Raw genomic sequence first — 5,903 nt, forward strand, 5'->3', positions numbered from 1 at the left:
ACTGAAAAATGTTCACTCACACATTAATGTTTGTAGGATTTGAGTGCCAGACACTTGAAACAATAAAACCGTGCGAGAACATTAGCACTCGCCGGCAGGGCGTATAAACAATCCTGCAGCTTTTTGGAAGAGGTGACTCTGGGCAATAGCTCGCTTAATCTTCCCAAAGGCCCCCAGCGCCGGGAGGCCTCCGGGTAGCTGTGCACTTTACAAATATTGGATTTACATCTGCATTACGAAAGCTAGCACTTTTTAGGTGTGGCTTTAGCCAAGACCTTTGTATTTGGCTACACTTATATGTTTTATATACTTATAGCATCTTTAGCCAGCCCTCTTCTTCCATTGGTCTGTTATTGTGTCATTCATATTTTTCTTCCACCCACTGAAGTGTACAGAATGGAGCAGTGGTTCAGCCCACTTCAGCCACTGGCTGACGTCACTGTGAGTGACAGCATTCTGCTCTTTTACAGGAAGCATGCCCGCACACAAAGAAGCTCCCTTAAGTGTTAGAAACTCCTATGGAACGTGCACGTTTTGAAACCAAAAAAATATTGTTCCATTGATGTCTTTTATTATATGGACAAGGGCCTAACAGCTCCTCCAAGAATAACGTTTTACAGAAACCATAACAAAACAAGCACTTCAATAGCCAAGAGGCTGCCAGAAACCGGTCCTAGGAAGCTTGTTTCCGGTCCATGGAAAGCATGGCTTGGCAGTTCGGGCTGTACTGTTGCCATGAGGGACAGGGTCAGACTGATTTGAATATGGCCATGTCTGAACTGGGGTGGCAGAGTGGTCTAAAGAACGGTGATGGATCAAACCCAGATCTGTTGACTGGGTGTGAGTGTTTGATTGGTTCTGATGCTCCGTCCATCACCACCCCTTTTTGTACCCCCCCTTTTTGTACCCCCCTTTTGTACTGCTTTGTTCGCCATAAGTTGGCAGGGTATGCTCAGACGCGAGTCCCTTGCTCACTTTGCCACTGGATTCAAGCAAGCCTGGCTGAAGACGGCTGAAATGCCAGAAACCGGTCCTAGGAAGCTTGTTTCCGGTCCAGGGAAGGCATGGCTTGGCAGTTCGGGCTGGACTGTTCCCATGAGGCACAGGGTCAGACTGATTTGCATATGGCCATGTCTGAACTGGGGTGGCAGAGTGGGCTAAAGAACGGTGATGGATTAAACCCAGATCTGTTGACTGGGTGTGAGTGTTTGATTGGTTCTGATGCTCCGTCCATCACCACCCCTTTTTGTACCGTCTTTTATTATATGGACAAGGGCCTAACAGCTCCTCCAAGAATAACGTTTTACAGAAACCATAACAAAACAAGCACTTCAATAGCCAAAAGGCTGGCAGCCAACGTCAGATCCATTGGTTTTGCTAATGCTCGTTTCTTTAACTTTCTATCATCTCATTACACACAACTGTCGGCTTTGCAGTTAATCAAACATCTGAATTTCCTTTCAGGAAGTTTCCTCCCAAGGGTCTGGGTGTGCCTCGGGGCGCTATATCCCTTATCTGTGGGGAGGAACCCAGAGACCGAGGAATTTAAAGCTGTTGGTTTGTTTTCCTTACTGGACATTGATAAGGACACCGCCAGCCCCCCAGGCAGCCCCCCAGGCAGACTGCCCGCGAATTGACAGATACGACAGATTCAAGGCACCCAGCAGGGGCGTAACACAAGCCCCCGCATCCCCCCACAGCCTCCTTTGTGTACCTTGCAGGGGGGCCCCTTCAACTTTCGTTACGCCACTGGCACCCAGGGCGATACAAGAGCTACCCTGCCAATAAAAGCAATCAACATCAAGGCACAAACACAACAACCTACACACGTTGCTGACCTGCCCCCAGCCCACAGAGCTCGGCTTTTTAAACCTAGATTTATTAAACTACAGCGCCTCGTGTCAAACAGTGCTACTTTAGCGCTCTGTGAAATGTTTTGAAAAAAGTATTTACCATCAGCAACTAAGGGGCTTATTGCCCCTGAGCGGTAAATGTGACCAGTTAAGTAAAACCATTCGATCGAATTAAGGCTGGTGTTAAAATAACGCCTGGTGGTAAATCCAGAGCCCTTGGAGGGAATTGTAAAATCACTGGTTTCCCCCTTGAGAGGAAATATGACAGTCCAAGAACTGTATGTAGCATTGAAGGATGGTCACTTCTGTACTTGTTTTAAAAGGTGTCCAAACTGTGAACTGCTTCTTCAAGGTGAACTGAAGGTCAGAGATGCTCTGTGTGTTCAGGTGGGACAGAAGAGTGTTTCTGAAGTGGGCTTTTGTCACTGCTCCTGAAATTACCATTGTTGTTTATGGTTGGCATCCTTTCCATACCACCAGTGGCACATTGCTGAAAAGCAACTCATGGCAGTAGGTAATACCACCACTGCTGTGATTACCGCCTGATGGTGTGGTAATCTCAGTGGAATGACAGCTCACCACCAGCTGCATTTCTTCCAGAAAAAGGTCTCATCCGTATTAGGGGAGTTTTTTGGGGGAGACATAGCCGGCTTCTTCATTGGTAGCACCAACTATATTCTATAATATTGGTATTTACATAGTTACCCTTGTTATTCCAAAGCACTTTTAAGACACGAATCAAATGTTTCCCAGTACATGGGGCAGTGGATTTAGGACAGCAGACGCAACTGTACGAGCCTAGACTCTTGGAGACCAGAGCCCTTTGAAAGAATCTGATATTTTAAATTCAGTCCCACAAATATAATTCCAAGGCTCTTTTACCTTAAAATCTCTCCAGCGCCAGAGTCCACTGCACTCTGTGCTGCTCACTTTAGATGTCTCTTAAAGGGACTGAAGAACTGCTTGTGTTTTGGAAACCCAGGTTTATCTGTAAGATCTGTTGAAAGGTGCCAACTGGCCATGGAGCTCTGTTCCACCAGGCTTGCTCACTGCAGACTTTCGCTCTAAAATTTGCATTACACTACTTTCCATGAAGACTCTCTAAGATCAAGAAAGTTGTCTTTTTTTGGAGGCGAAGGGAACACTGGGGCATATTTACAAACAAATGTAGGAGCGCGGTGCTACGCCAAATTTGGCAACGCCGCGATCCGACATTGTTAATAGGCAGGGATCCGCTACATGCACAAGAATACGGCGCACCCGTTTTTCCCCTAGCGCTGGATCAGAAAAAGCTTCCTAGCACCAGCGCAGGCACCCTGCCTCCATGTGGCAAGGGTGCCTGCTCTGCAGTAGTGATTGTGTATGTGCAGGAAGGCTCACCTTCCTGCACACAATCAATAATGGTGATATGCTCTTTCTATGTGTGCTGCAGAATGCCGCACACATGGAAAGAGCAAAAACGAAGAGAAATTAATAATTTCTTCTCGTATCGCCATTCTAAGACCAGGTATTCCCTGACGTTAGTTTTTGGCATTGCCCCAGCCTTGTAAATCTTGGACAGCATCAAAAAGCAATGGGTGTTGCAGTGGAATGCCCACTGCAACAACCATTGAATGCCCCTTTGCCGCAGAGGACTTCGGCGAAAAGGGGCATATGTACATGGTGGTGTTAAGCCACGTTAAGTGGCTTAGCGCCACCTTGTATATATGGGAAATGCTGCTATGCCACTGGAGCATCACAAAAAGTGACACTCCGGTGGCTATAGGGGCTTGTAAATATGCCCCACAGTTTTTAGGTTAAAGCCTACCAGACAGCAGAGCTGTTTGGTTGTGAAAAGACTTCTTGTGGGCCTTCTAAAGCTTCCCTGGGAATGCATTCCACCCATTGCTTGCCATTGGCTTTACGGCTTGTAACTCACATTTTCTGGATTTCTATTTGCTGGCTTTATTTGGTTTAGGCTGATCGGCATGTTTTTGTCACTCCTGTGGAGCAAGCTTTGTTCACCATTGCTCCTTGTATTCTTTCACAAGTCCTAGCTATCTGTAAACAGGCCATTACATTTGTTCTTATCTTGTCACATTTGCTGTGCATTCAAAGACAGGGGTCAAATGTCAGGCTCTGTCTTACAGGGATCTTGGTGTTTACTTTTCTTTCTCAGACTTCAAAGTGAGAGGTTTTACATCCCAATCTTGTCAGGTACTGGGAAAGAAAAGTTTATTTTCCTTGGCACAATAAACTTTAAATGTCTATAAATGAACTGTGCAAATATTTATGAATATATCAGAATTACGAAAGCACAAATGCAGCACATTTTTTTGTAATTCAGAAGTGTGGTGGAAACAAATATTTTAATACCATCAAAACAAATCAGTACACTAGGTGATGACATATACACATATTATCGTTTCTGCACTGTACAGTGGTATTAGTGAAACTGTAGGTGCAAATGTAACTTTCATTTCAACTGAAAATGTGTTGTTTATAATGGCAGTGCATAACCACACCATGCATACTCCACATTACGCCACTCCACTCTACACCGCTCCACTCTACAACACTCTACTTCACTCTATACCCCTCCACTCTATGCCCCTCCACTCTAACACACTTCACTCCATGACACTCCACTCCACGCCACTCTGTGACTCTTCACACTAGGCCACTCTACAACCCTCCACTCTATGAAAAACCACGCCACCCCTCTCTATGACACTTCACTCCACGACACTCCATGCTACTTTACTCTACTCTATGCTACTTCACTCCACTCTGTGAACTTTACTCAAATCTACTCTACGATTCTCCACTCTACTCGATTCCACTCTACGCCACACCACTCTACTCTACTCCACTCTAAGATACTTTACTCCACTGGGGACGCGCCTACAGGACATCAGACACTTTCCTTCCGCCTGGGACTGCCGTGAGGGGAACGGCCAGCGTTGGGGGCATTTCCTACCTGACCTGCTCTTTCACAGTTGACACTGCCGCCGTGAGGGGAACGGCCTGGGATAACTCCATCCCCCAGCACACATAGCGCCCGGCGCCTGCCGTAGTCGTCACTAGGCAGCGCCTGGCGTTACTTAAGCCCCTTACTTGCCCCGCTGCGCGGGACGCGCCTACAGGACATCAGACACTTTCCTTCCGCCTGGGACTGCCGTGAGGGGAACGGCCAGCGTTGGGGGCATTTCCTACCTGACCTGCTCTTTCACAGTTGACACTGCCGCCGTGAGGGGAACGGCCTGGGATAACTCCATCCCCCGGCACACATAGCGCCCGGCGCCTGCCGTAGTCGTCACTAGGCAGCGCCTGGGCGTTACTTAAGCCCCTAACTTGCCCCGCTGCGCGGGACGCGCCTACAGGACATCAGACACTTTCCTTCCGCCTGGGACTGCCGTGAGGGGAACGGCCAGCGTTGGGGGCATTTCCTACCTGACCTGCTCTTTCACAGTTGACACTGCCGCCATGAGGGGAACGGCCTGGGATAACTCCATCCCCCAGCACACATAGCGCCCGGCGCCTGCCGTAGTCGTCACTAGGCAGCGCCTGGGCGTTACTTAAGCCCCTTACTTGCCCCGCTGCGCGGGAGGCGCGCGGGCATCGCCCGGGCGAAGCCCGGGCCAAGGGCGGGCCCGTCCTTGCCCGTCAGTGGCCGGTTGAGGCTGGGCTGGGCGCATATCCTTGGTTCTGGATTGGCATTTCGTGTTTATGTCGCTGGGTTGTTCGTAGTCACTTGACAAAAAGTGGGCTTTGTCCTTTTGTTTTGTGTTCCTTCATTGGGTTCCGTGTATGCTCATTCCAGCATAAGCGCAACAAGTATCAAGCTACTAGTATCATGAGTAAGAAAAAAGCTGAGGTTAGGCTGGCGGGGACTCTTGATGACTATCTTACAAGGGCTGAGTCAGTAATTATTCATAAGATTTTAGCAGTGGAGAGAAGACTATCCCTAGAACCAGTTTTGGCGTTACCTCCTGTTCAGCATGTGGACGAACAGGATATCTCTATGAATACTGGGCCTGGTAACTGTTTCCTGGTGGATCAAGTACGTCT

This window comes from Triturus cristatus, chromosome 10 (genome assembly GCF_964204655.1).
Source record: "Triturus cristatus chromosome 10, aTriCri1.1, whole genome shotgun sequence".
Taxonomy (NCBI): domain Eukaryota; kingdom Metazoa; phylum Chordata; class Amphibia; order Caudata; family Salamandridae; genus Triturus; species Triturus cristatus.